The sequence below is a fragment of the Martes martes genome (assembly GCF_963455335.1).
Source record: "Martes martes genome assembly, chromosome: 7".
Lineage (NCBI taxonomy): Eukaryota > Metazoa > Chordata > Mammalia > Carnivora > Mustelidae > Martes > Martes martes.
Window position 1 is genome coordinate 105576133 of NC_137894.1, and position 13837 is coordinate 105589969.

The 13837-nt window shown below is 39.1% G+C and overlaps 1 long non-coding RNA gene across 1 annotated transcript; it reads left to right on the forward strand.

Moving 5' to 3' along the window:
* Positions 1 to 2388: 2388 nt before the first annotated feature.
* Positions 2389 to 12810, forward strand: LOC308346095. The gene is made up of 3 exons (XR_013967139.1): positions 2389 to 2781; positions 3680 to 3793; positions 11636 to 12810. It is a non-coding gene; the product is annotated as an uncharacterized lncRNA (long non-coding RNA).
* The last annotated feature ends 1027 nt before the right edge of the window (positions 12811 to 13837 follow it).

The following is a 13837-nucleotide window of genomic DNA, read 5'->3' on the forward strand; positions in this document are numbered from 1 at the left end:
GTAAATTTTACTATCAGGTGATGAGGTGTGGACCTATTTTTATTGATTCTGAGGGGCATTCTTAGCATCTCCTGGATTTTGATGTTTGTTCCCTTTGCCATATTAGGGAAATTCTCTCCAATAATTGTCTCCTATACACCTTCTGCTCCCCTCTCTCTTTCTTCTTCTTCTGGAATCCCAGTTATTTTAATGTTGTGTCGTCTTATGGTGTCGCTTATCTCTCGAATTCTCTCCTCATGGTCCAGTATTTGTTTGTCTCTCTTTTGCTCAGCTTCTTTATTCTCTGTCCTTTGGTCTTCTATGTCACTAATTCTTTCTTCTGCCTCATTTATCCTAGCAGTGAGAGCTTCCATTTTTTATTGCACCTCATTAATAGCTTTTTTGATTTCAACTTGGTTAGATTTTAGTTCTTTTATTTCTCCAGAAAGGGCTTTTATCTCTCCAGAGAGGGTTTCTCTAACATCTTCCATGCCTTTTTCGAGCCCGGCTAGAACCTTGAGAATCGTCATTCTGAACTCTAGATCTGTCATGTTACCAATGTCCGTATTGATTAGGTCTCCAGCCTTCGGTACGGCCTCTTGTTCTTTTTTTTGAGGTGAGTTTTTCCGCCTTGTCATTTTGTCCAGATAAGGTTTGTTTTCTCCTGCTGTGGAATTCCGCTGTTCTTGGTGACTGAAGTTGGTTTTGGATGGGTTTCTTGTTGATCTTCTGGGGGAGGGGCCTGTTGTAGTGATTCTCAAGTGTCTTTGCCGCAGGCGGAATTGCACCGCCCTTGCCAGGGGCCGGGATAAGTAATCCGCTTGGGTTTGCTTTCGGGAGCTTTTGTTCCCTGAGCGCTTTCTGTAGAGTTCTGGAGGACGAGAATGAAGATGGCAGACTCCCAAGCCCAGAGCTTGGGGTTCCGCTCCTCAGTGCATCCTTAGAGAAAAGTGCCCAACCGCCCCGCCTCCCTGGCTTGCGGTCGCACCTTGAGGAAAGCAGTCAATTGCTGGAGCCTGGAGAAAAGCGCCCAGTCGCTTCTGTCTCCGTGGCCTCCAGCCGCTCTCCGAGCCCACCCAGCCTGCAACCGGCACAAGGTACCCCGGGCTGAGAGCTCAGTCCTCGGCTCTGTCGCTGTAGCCGGCTTCCCCGCTCTAATACCTGCGAGCTCTGCAGCACTCAGACACCCCAAGTCCTTCTGTGACCCCGCGGGACCTGGGGTTATGCTGACCCCACCTGGGTTTCCCCCCAGTTTAGCCTCTGGAGCGATGTCTCCCAGTGGAGCCGACTTTTAAACGTCCTGGTTTTGTGCTCCGTCGCTCCGCCGCTTGCCAGGTGCCGGCCCCTCCCCCCGGGGTCTATCTTCCTGTCGCTTTGGATTCACTTCTCCGCAGGTCCTACCTTTCAGAATGTGATCGATTTTCTGTTTCTAGAATTGTTGCTCTTCTTCTCTTCAGTTTCCCGTTGGATATGTAGGTGTTCACAATGGTTAGATAAACTATCTAGCTGATCTCCTGCTACCCGATGTCGTCTCAGCCTGCTACTTCTCCGCCATCTTTCTCCCCTCCGAGAATTGTAGTTTTTAATTGTTGTTTCCTTTGTTCTTAGATTCCAACCTGAAAGACACACTTTGTTCATAAACTTGTATATTCTAGACCTAAAGAATTACCCTTGCACTTGAAAGCAATAAGAATGTTTTCAATTGTGATGCATCAAGTACTGTTGTGATATGGGTCTGATTCTCCAAGGAAGACCTACACTAGCTAAACTTTGATCTTGACCAATTGTTTACCTCAATTACTACTTGATATAATATTGCTCAAGAGTTGCCCTCATTAGTTTGTTACCTTTGCAATATGGGTTTTCTTCTGATGATGATAAATGGCTTTTGAACTATGGTGCTTAAAGATACTACACTGAGTCTCACTCCACTGATAAAATTCCAAGAGTTTCCTCTGAGCCTGTTTCCCTTCTGTAAAATGTAAGGATTGAATTAGATTTAGTGTCCCAAGCCAGACCATACCACGGATGCGTACCTGGATTCTCCACCAGAAACTCCAGTTCTGGGGAAGGTGAAAGGGGAACAGAGCTGTATCTGTAATACACAAACTATAATAGCACCACAGGGTCATTTCGCCTCACTAGCGAGTCTTGCGTTGGAAAATGAGAACAAGTTAATATACAAATTTCAACATCGTGAATTTCCTTTTACCTGAATAGAATCATAGTTCATTTTGGAATTCAATTATATGTTCAAAGGATCAGCCGCTATGATCAGAAAAACAACTGTTATCACAAATATCTTTGCAGTGCTTAATTGTCCTCATTTGTTGTCTTTACCAGTGAGAAAAATCCAGCCTCAGAATCTGCTGCCTCTGGCGAAGATACTCAGCAAGTTCTTGTCACAGTAGCATCCGTCAGGATTGCCTCTTCCTATTTTGAGCAGAATTTATCTCAAAACTGAATCTAAAGTGTGCGAAGCAGGTAAAAGATGAATAAATGAAGGGGCTCCCCAGAGGCCTATGGGGCACAATAGGCAGCGCAGTGGAACCCTGGCCTTTCCTGGATTCGTCCATTCAGAGTGGACAGAATTTCAACCATTTATAGAAGTCCAATAATTGTAAAAAGTGGGTTCAGATATAAGCTACCTTATTTCCATTATGAGCAGAGAAACAACTGCCAGAATCAAGAAGGAAAGCATTCTCCATTCAGCCCCTTCTTCATTCGCATTTGGAAAGAGCACTGGCTGTTCCCTCTACTCATGTCTCTGTATGTTTTCATGAAACCAGGATGGTGCTGAAGGTAAGCGGCCATCACACAAGTCCCCACAAGTCAAGGCAATGGTCCCTTAAAACAGAGTCCTTTCACAACCAGAGGAAAAAGACTAACACCATATGCTATAATTTAACACCTTAAAATGTGCTTCTGACAGCACACAGACTTACTCTTAGCTGACTGTCTGTTTTGGCAAAACAAATATTAGTTCATTGCTAAACATCCTTGTTCTCAAGCCAAGATTTACCTCCCAAAGTAAACGGCACAATAAAAACAGAATTTAATCAGAACACTACTATTTACACAGAATATCAAGATACTAGTCTTGATACTTTTCCACTACAAATAAGCTTCAAAACATTTCATTGCTTCCTTCTAAACACCTACATGTGTTAATATTAAGAATTTTAAAATGAGGGGTTTTGATCTACAAGCGTCCAAGGGACCCACTTAAAGTGCATAGAAATTAGGTCATGGTTGAGAACAATGGAGAGTCTAATGGAGAATGTTGTAGGTGTTGATGCTATAGAAATTCCATCCTTTTTAATTCCTGGACTACCTTACATTCTGATGTGAAAGGCTATTCCTTGGCATAAGCCAAATATAACTTTAAAACAATGAGGAAAGTGCAACAGACATCAGCTCCCCACCTTAATGTTTTATTTTCCAGTCTGCCTACCAAGCTTCTGGTTTCTTTTTCTTGAAATGTGTTGAAGAATGTTACTTGCAATAATTAAGTTTCCTTAAACATCCCTTCCTTCTCCCTTTCCAATTCTGTTGCATACCTCTTCCCCCAGCTCCCCATTTCCATCCTCCAGAAAGATGTATGTGGCTCTCCAGAGCCATAACCATCTCTTCCCTAGTCTCACCTCTTTTGTAATTACTTCTGATGGGAAATATATCTGATATCTCTAATTATTTTCAGGATTAATATGCTATTATCCAGTGAAACTTTAAGCTCCTCGAGATCAAGTAGCAAAACGAATGCTTCTTTTGAAGAGTCCGCAGTACCCATCTTAGTGGGTTAATACAACAAACGGTAAGCCCACATTAAATTGAAAGTTTAATTTCAATGAAAGTTTCCTTTCCTTGAAAGTTAAACCTCCTTGAAGTTCCATTTATTTATTTATTTATTTATTTATTTTGATATTTTACTTATTTATTTGAGAGAGGGGGAGGGAGAGAGAGAGAAATCATGAGCAGGGAGGAAGGGTAGAGGGTGAAACAGACTCCTTGCTTAGCAAAAAGCCTGATGCAGAACTCCATCCTAGAATCCTGGGATTATGACCTGAGCCAGAGGCAGATGCTTAACCGACTGAGCCACCCAGGTGACCCTCTCTGAAGTTTTTGGTTTTTTTTTTTTAAAGATTTTATTTATTTATTTGACAGTGAGAGAAATCACAAGTAGGCAGAGAGGCAGGCAGAGAGAGGGGTAAGCAGTCTCCCTGCCGAGCAGAGAGCCCGATGCGGGGCTCGATCCCAGGACCCTGAGATCATGACCTGAGCCGAAGGCAAATGCCTAACCCACTGAGCCACCCAGGCGCCCCCTCTCTGAAGTTCTTAAGTTGATAGAAAAAGAATTGCTAGATTTTAACAAACCAGTTTTCCCTGAGTGCCATTAAAATGCTTTGAATAAAGTCTCAGCCAAGGCCTTTCATACAATTGGTAGCCTTTGTTTTACATTTCAGCTCTGATAGAATGGTATCCCCTTCTCTCCTATTGGTAATGGTCACTTTTGATGGTATGGGCTCAGGCCTACTAGAGATAGATCAGCCAGGATGGAAGGCAGTCATGTGTAAGAAAACTGTCACTTTCCATAATAATGCATATATAATAATATATTAATATATTATATATTATATTATATTATATATAATATATATTATATTATATTTATATTATATTATATTTATTATATTATATTATATTATATATTATTATTATATATATTATATTATATTATATATTATTATATTATATTATATTTCCATAATAAAAGCATATATAAATTACTTTAGGGGGACCTGGGTGACTCAGTTGGTTAAGCATCTGCCTCTGGCTCAGGTCATAATCCCAGGATTCTGGGATCAAGCCCCACATCAGGCTCCCTGTTCAGTGGGGAACCTGCTTCTCCCTTTTACTCTGCTGCTCTGCCTACTTGTGCTCTCTCGCTCTTTCTGTCAAATAAATAAATAAAATCTTTAAAAAAAAAAACTTTAAAAATCCAGATCTTCAAAAAAATAAGAAAAATCCAGATTCCCCCATTATTGGCAGTCTCTGGAGGAAAAAATAAAAAAACACGAAGAAAGCCCCCAGTGAGTGGAAACAGGAACTGAGGAAGTTAGGGAGAAGAATATTCTTCCTGTAGAAGAGAAGACATTTGTGCTTCTTGAATGGAGATACCACAACCCCTAGATACTTTTGGGAATTTGTTAGATATGCTTTGTTTTCATAGTGCCAAGTGGCCGCAGTCCAGGAGTGCTAAAGTCTGGCCATGGTGGACACATGCTCCTTCTTCTGTTCCCTGCTTAAAGGAAACATTCCTGCATTCCTCTGCCTCTGTTTGCCTATAATCATAGAAACATTCGGGTTACTGTTTACTGTTCTCATATTCTGCAGGCAGACATGGTCTTACTTGAATAGTCTTGGGTCTCATATAAATTATTTCCTTATCTTTAGTAATCTTATGGGGTTCCGTACTAGGAAAATTTTGCTGCCTGTTAGCCACATGTAGTTCTGCATATCATTGAATTGATTGTTTCTTTAGACAGCTGATTGCCACATTATCTTGAGTCTCTTAGACATGAACAATTCACTGTATGATTCTCTTCTCTCTCCCTCTCTGTCTCTCTCCTTCCCTGTCTCTGTCCCTGTTCCCTACTCTCTCATTAAATGCCTCGTTTCAAACTTCCCCTTGCATATAGCAATAAACGTTTCTAGTCAGTGGTGGTGGTTACTCAAATCTACATGTGAAAATATTGCATAGAACCACACACATGCACACAAACCTACATACAGATATATATAGGTGCAACTGGTGAAATTTTAATAAGGTCTATGGATTGTGCTAATAACAATTTCCTGGTTCTGTTATTGTTCTAAAATTATGTAAAATGTTACCAGTGGGGAACACGGAGTGAAGAGTACACAGGACCTCTCCGTACCATTTTTGCAACTTCCCATAAATCTGTAATTATTTTAAAGTAGGAATAATTTGGTGTTACAAGATGCTTGTACTACCTGTGAAGCAAAATAATGTTATTTGAAAGTAAACTCGGATGAATTATAAATGCATATTGCAAACTCTAGGGCAACCACTTTAAAAAGTTTTTTTAAAAGTATAATTGAGGGCACCTGGGTGGCTCAGTTGGTCGAGCGTCTGCCTTCGGCTCAGGTCATGATCCCAGGGTCCTGGGATGGAGCCCCTGCACAGGGCTCCCTGCTTAGCAGGGAGTCTGCTTCTCCCTCTGCCCCTCCCCCGCTGCTGGTGCGCTCTCTCTCTCTCTCAAATAAATAAAATCTTAAAAAAAAAAAAAAAGTACAATTGATATGCTAAGATAGAAGAGTATATTAGGGCTCCAGAAAAACGGAACCAATAAGTTATGGGTGTGTGTGTAAGACATTTATTATAGGAATTGGCTCATACAATTATAGAGACCAAGAAGTCCCATGATCTGTTGTCTGTAAGCTGGAGAACCAGAAAAACAAGTGATGCAATTCGCTCCAAGTCTGAAGGTTTGGGAACCAAAGGAGCTGATGGTGTAAGTCACTGCCCAAGACCAAATGCCCAAGAACCAGGAGCACTGCTGTGTGAGGGCAGGAGATGTATATCCCAGCTCAAGCATAGGACAGATTTGCCTTCCTTCTGCTTTTTTGAATGGATTGGATGATGCCCACCCATAATGGTGAGGGTGACCTTTACACAGTCTGCTGATTCAAATATGACTCTCTTCCAGAAGCACCCTCAGCAAGGTGTCAATTCTTCCCAATTGATTTATAGATTCAATGTAATTCCAATAAAGATTCCAGCAAGTTATTTTGTGGAAATTGACAAACTGAGTCAAAAGTTAATATGGAGAGGCAAAAGCCCAGAATAGACAGCACGATACTAAAGAACAAAGTTGGAGGGCTGACAATACTTGGCTTCAAGGCTTACTGAAAAGCCACAGAAATCAAGATAGTGTGGCATTGAAAGAATAGACAAATAGATTAATGGAATAGAATATAGAGCTTATAAATAGCCCCACACAAAAATAGTCAACCGATCTTTAGCAAAGGAACAAAGACAATATAATGGAGCAAAAACCAATCTTTTCAACAGATGGTATAGAGCAACTCAACATTCCTATGCAAAAACATGAATCTAGACCCGCACTTTATACCCTTTACAAAAATAAACTCAAAGTGGATATTAGACCTAAATATAAATGCAAAACTATAAAACTCCTAGGAGATAACAAAGGACAAAACATAAATGAACTTGAGTATAGTAATGACTTTTTAGATACAACACCAAAGGTACGATCCATGAAAGAAATGGTTGATAAGCTGGAGTTCATTAAAATTGAAAACATCTGGGGCGCCTGGGTGGCTCAGCGGGTTAAAGCCTCTGCCTTTGGCTCGGGTCATGATCCCAGGGTCCTGGGGTCGAGCCCCACATCGGGCTCTCTGCTCAGCGGGAAGCCTGCTTCCTCCACTCACTCTCTCTGCCTGCCTCTCTGCCTACTTGTGATCTCTGTCAAATAAATAAATAAATTCTTTAAAAAGAAAAAAATCGAAAAAATCTGCTCTGCAAAAGACTGGGTGAGGAGAATAAAAAGACAAGCTACAGACAAGGAGAAAGTATCATAAAAGACATCTGATAAAGAACTGTTATCCAAAATATACAAAGAATACTTAGACCTCAACAATACAAAAACAAACACACCAATTTAAAAATGGGCAGAAGACCTGAACGGATGTGTATTGAGAAGGTATGTAGATAACAAGTATATGAAAAGATGTTCAACATCATATGCCATTGGAGAATTGCAAAATAAAACATCAATAAGATACGATTACATACCTTTTAGAATGACCAAAATCTAAAACACAAGCGATACCAAATGCAGACAAGGATGTGGAGCAAAAGGAACACTTATTCATTACTGGGGGAATGCAAAATGATAATAGCCATTCTTGGGAGACAGTTTGGTAATTTCTTACAAAATAGAACACACTCTTACCATATGGTCCAGCAATTATGTTCCTTGGTATTTACTCAAATGAACTGAAAATGCGTGTCCATACAAAAACTTTTACAAGGATGTTTAGAGCAGCTTTATTCATGATTCCCAAAACTTGGAAGCAACCCAGAGATCCTTCAGTAGGTGAATGGATACACAAACTATGGTATATCCAGAGTATGGAATATTATTCAGTACTAAAGAAAAGTGAGCTATCAAACCATGAAAAGGCATAAAGGAAACTTAAATGCATACTATTAAGTGAAAGAAGCTGATCTGAAAGTGTTACACACTGTATAATTCCAACTATATGACATTCTGGAAAAGGCAAAACTGTAAGTAAAAAGATCATTGGTTGTCTGGGTTTGATGGTGTGGAGGGAGGTAAGAACAGGCAGAACATAGAATTTTTAAGGCAGTGAAGATACTCGGTATGATATCATAATCATAGATATATGCTGTTATACATTTGTCAAAACCTATACAATATACAATGACAAAGTAAACCCTAATGCAAACCATGGACTTTGGGTGATAATGATGTGGTTAGATAATCAGTTAGTTCATTTTATTTATATATATACATATATATATATATGTATATATATATAACAAATGTAGCCTCCAGTGCAAGGTGTTGATGGGGGATATTGTGCATGTGTAGGGATAAGGGGTATATAGGAAGTCTCTATACATTCTGTTCAATTTTGTTGTGAGCCTAAAACTGTTCTGAAAAAATAGTTTATTAATTTTTTTTAGATTGTGAATTTCACCTCATTGGAAAAAAAAAAAGAGTTGGATCTGTCCCCCCAAGTTGTTGTTTGCCAACCCCTGACACAGATTCTTTGGGGACAGAAGCTGCTGTCACTCCAATGCCTGTCATCTATTGCAGTATAGCAAACATCTAAGTGGTTAATTGTTTAGTGCAACTCTTTGGGACCAGCTGCAACAGCCTTATCTTTTTTTAGCCTTCTGTTCCTAATCTATTACAAGCTACACACGAATTGTGTTCTTTTTGACTCTTTTAGTTATTCCAGGCAACTCACAACTCTATATAAATTTAAGGATCAATTTTGCATTTCTGCAAAATAGGCCATTTGAAGACTGATGGGGAATTCATTAAATGTCAGATTGTGCTGGGTAGTATTGTCATCTTGACAATATTAAGATTTAGTCCATAAACATGGGATGTCTTTCCATTTATGTTGTCTTTAATTTCTTTCAGCAATGTTTTGTAGTTTTCTGTTTTTTATCTATTTGGGTAAATATATTCCTAGTTATTGTATTCTTTTTGACGCTATTGCAAGTTGAACTGTTTCTTAATATCCTTTGTGTATTATTCATTGCTGGTATGTAGAAACACACTGATTTTTGCATGTTGATCTTGTATCCCAAAATTTTGTTGTAAAATTTATTAAACTAATAGTATTTATGTGGATTCTTGGGAAACAGGATCATATCATCTGTGAATAGAGAAAGTTTTACTTCTTCCTTTCCAATTTGATTGGCTCTTGTTTGTTTGGCTGGTTTTTTTCTTGTTTAACTGCCCTGGGCCAGCAATTCCAGTTCAAAAATAGGAGCTGTGAAAGCAGTCTTTCGTCCTGATCCTAATGTTAGAGGGAAAGCTTTCAGTATTTCAGCATTGATTATGATCTTAGCTGCAGATTTTTCATAAAGTCCTTTATCATGTTGAGGAAGTTTCTTTTTATCCTGGTTTTCTGAGTGTTTTCAAATTTTTTTTCTGCATCAACTGAGATGATCATGGTTTCTTTTCCTTTCATTTTATTAATGCAGTGTGTTACATTGATTTGTTTTCTTACATAGAATCACCCTTGTAATTCTTGTGATAATGATGGGGTTGATGATGGGGTTTAATCCTCATAATATGCTATTGGATTTGGTTTGCTAGTATTTTGTTAAGGATTTTTGCAGCAGTATTCATAAAAAATATTGGCCTATAGTTTCCTTTTTTTTCTTTTTATTTTTTAAGATTTTATTTATTTATTTGACAGCGAGAAATCACAGTAGGCAGAAAGGCAGGCAGAGACAAAAGGGGAAGCAGAAATAAACAAATGAGATTATATCAAACTAAAATTCTTTTGCATAGCAAAGAAAACCATTAACAAATTAAAGGCAACATACTGAATGGGAAAGAACATTTGCCAATCATGTTACCTGAAAAAGGGACAATATCTAAAATATATAAAGAACTCATGCAACTCAGTAGCAACAAAACAAAACAAATAATCCAATTAAAAATGGGCAGAGGAATTTGCGAGGACGTGGATGGAGCTAGAGGGTATTATGCTTAGCGAAATAAGTCAGTCGGAGAAAGACAACTATCATATGATCTCCCTGATATGAGAAAGTGGAGATGCAATGTGGGGGTTTGGGGGTAGGAAAAGAATAAATGAAACAAGATGGGATCGGGAGGGAGACAAAGCATAAGAGACTCTTAATCTCACAAAACAAACTGAGGGTTGCTTGGGGGAGGGGGGAGGGAGAGGGTGGTGGGGTTATGGACATTGGGGAGAGTATGTGCTATGGTGAGTGCTGTGAAGTGTATAAACCTGGCAATTCACAGACCTGTACCCCTGGGGATAAAAATACATTATATGTTTATAAAAAAATTAAAAATTTTTAAAAAAATGGGCAGAGGATCTGAATAGACATTTACAAAGACTTAGAGATGGTCAACAGGTACATGAAAAAGTACACAACATCATTAATCATCAAGGATATACAAATCAAACTACAGTGAGCTATCACCTCACACCTGTTAGAATGGCTGTTATCAATAAGGCAAAAAATAACAAGTGTTGATGATGATGTAGAGAAAAGGAAACCCTTGTGCATTGTTGGTTGTATATAAGTCAGTGTAGTCAATATAGAAGACAGTACAGAGATTCCTAAAGAAAAAAAAAAAATAGAACTACCGTATGATCCAACAATTCCACTTCTGAGTATTTATCCAAAGGAAACAAAAACACTAACTTGAAAAGATACATGCATTCCCACGTTCATTGCAGCATTTTTCATAATAGCCAAGACTGGGAGGTCACCTAAGTGTCCACTGATGGACGAATGGATCAAAAAAATGTGGTATACACATACAATGGAATATTATTTGGCCATAAGAAGAATGAAATCTTGCCATTTGTGACAACATGGATGGAACTTGAGGGCATTATATTAAGTAAAATAAGACAGAGAAAGACAAATACCACGTGATCTTACTTATATGTGGAACCTTAAAAAATAAAAGCAGATTAATAGATACGGAGAAGAGATTGGTGATGCCAGAGACATGGGGTGTGAGGTGGGCAAAACGAGTGCAACTAGTCAAAAGGTACAAACTTCCAGTTATACATTAAATATCATGGAGTTGTAACGTATAGCATAGTGACTACAGTTAATAATACTATATTGTGTTTTTGAAAGTTGGTAAGAGAGTAGATCTTTAAAGTTCTTATCACAAAAAAGAAGTTGTAACCTTATGTGGTGACAGACATTAACTAGGCTTGCTGCAGTGATCATTTTGCTTTATACAGAAATATCTGATCATTATGTTGGGCACTTGAAACTAATGTCAATTTTATCTCAATTTAAAAAATATGGTGATGTACTTATAAAAAAATTGATGTCTCTCATCTACAGTCGAGTATCCCCAAAGAGGAAATTTATGTGAACTTACAAAGCAGAATGTCAGCAACAACCTCAACTATCTCTCCTAATCTTTTGCCTCTACTCCCACTCGTCCATGACTGACTCCTACAGAATCAGTTATGGAAACCTCATTGCTTCCACCCACGATTGCAAGAACATCAAGTCTGGTGTCAAGGCTTCTTTCTCCAAGGTTTCCATTCTGTAGGGTAGTCACTGGTTTCCTGAAGAAGGGAAGAAAGAGTCGTCTCGTCCTTCCCCCATGCCCTATGTATTGGTCTCTTTGCTTGGCCTCACAAAGGCTTGTTTAACTCCACCAGATCCTACCAGCTTCAAACTCTTCTCTTCAAAGGAGCCACAGACCAGCCTGAGGACCAGTTAGGGGCAGCAGGCACCACCGACACTCTGAATCATCTTCCCCAGGACAAGCCTCATGCCAAAGTCTGTAAAGGAACACTGATGGGCCCTGGGCCTGGGACAGTGGGACATAGTGTCTATACCACCTTAGTTTTGGCTCAGCACTCAGAAAGATACCTTTTCATCAGTACCTGGGCTGAGGCAGCAGAGAAACTTGGATGTTCAGACAGCAAAGCTGATGACCACACTTCTTCGTAACAAAGGCACTTCTGCTGAATTCAAAGCATCTTAGGTAAAACTACCTATTGTCTGTCAGAGGCGTTCTTTAAAAGAATAATAAATAATAAATAAATAACAAAAAGCAGAAACAGACACATAAATACAGAGAAGGAGCTGATGGTTGCCAGAGGTGGGGGTGGGGAGGTGAAGTGGGGTGTCAGAGGATGGACAAAATAAGTGAAGGGGAGTGGTGGGGGGACAGACTTCCAGTTATGGAGACAATTCACGGGATAAAAGGCAAAAGTTAGGAAATATAGTCAATGATACTGTAATGACAACATATGGTGACAGATGGCAGCTATGCTTCTGGCGAGCACAGCGAAAGGGATAGATTGACCCAATCACTATGTTGTACAATTGGAATCAATATAACATTGTGTCTTAACTATATTTCAATTAAAAAAAATTAAGGCTTTTATTTTGTACTAAATTTTGCATCTTCTATTGAAGGCGTCCATGAATAAGTCAGCACTGCCCTCTACTGGATGATCTGTGTTTGTTACTCAATAAATACCTTGGGCACAAGATGATTTAAATAGGATTTTTGATACTTTTTCTTAATGTCAGTGAGAAATGGGTGGAAACTAGGACATCCAAACAGTCTGGATATTCCTCCATGCCTAGTAATATGGTCAGATAAAAAGTTCCTCCAAAAAAGCCTTCATATTCCAGTTTTAAGGATTATAAGTTTAAAAACCGAACTCAAGTATGTTAACAACAAAGAAAGAAAAGTGTCAGAGAGACAAAAAAGTAGAGGGGAGAGAGAGAAAATAAATTCTCATCGGAGTAAATGGGGACTGGTTTCCTACTTTGGCAACCTCAAAAATAAACTCAAGTAAATGCTTTGTGACATCACCAGCTGCAGTTCCTCTAATGTGTATGCTAATTCTAGCTCCTGGGATAAACTTTTTATCTTCTTGAGACAAAATGTAAGCTGAGTTTAGTCAGCTGTAATAATTGGTTCTCCTGCTATGAAAATGTTATGTTCCTGTCAAAGAAGATTAAATTGTGGTTGGTTGGAAGTCAGCCAACAAACTATTATACCTGACATAGCAGTAGCATTAAGACCGACTGAAATCTACCCCAAATTTTGACTCATAAGATAAGAAAAAATAGGGACACCTGGGTGGCTCAGTTGGTTAAGCAGCTGCCTTCGGCTCAGGTCATGATCCCAGCGTCCTGGGATCGAGTCCCACATCGGGCTCCTTGCCCCGCAGGGAGCCTGCTTCTCCCTCTGCCACTCTGTCTGCCTATGCTCGCTCGCGCTCTCTCTCTCTCTGACAAATAAATAAATAAAATCTTTAAAAAAAAAAAAAAAAAAAAAAGATAAGAAAAAATAAACAGTCCTTAAAAGATATTACGACTTGGGGCCTCTGGGTGGCTTAGCTGGTTAAGCATCTGACTCTTGATCTCAGCTCAGCTCTTGAATCAGGGTCATGAGTTCAAGCCCAGCATTGGGCTCCACTTAGTAAAAGAAAAAAAAAAGATAGAAAAAATATTACTACTTGAGTAGCACTTACAAAGAAAAAAAAAAAGGCAAGAAAAAGGAAAAAGAGGAAT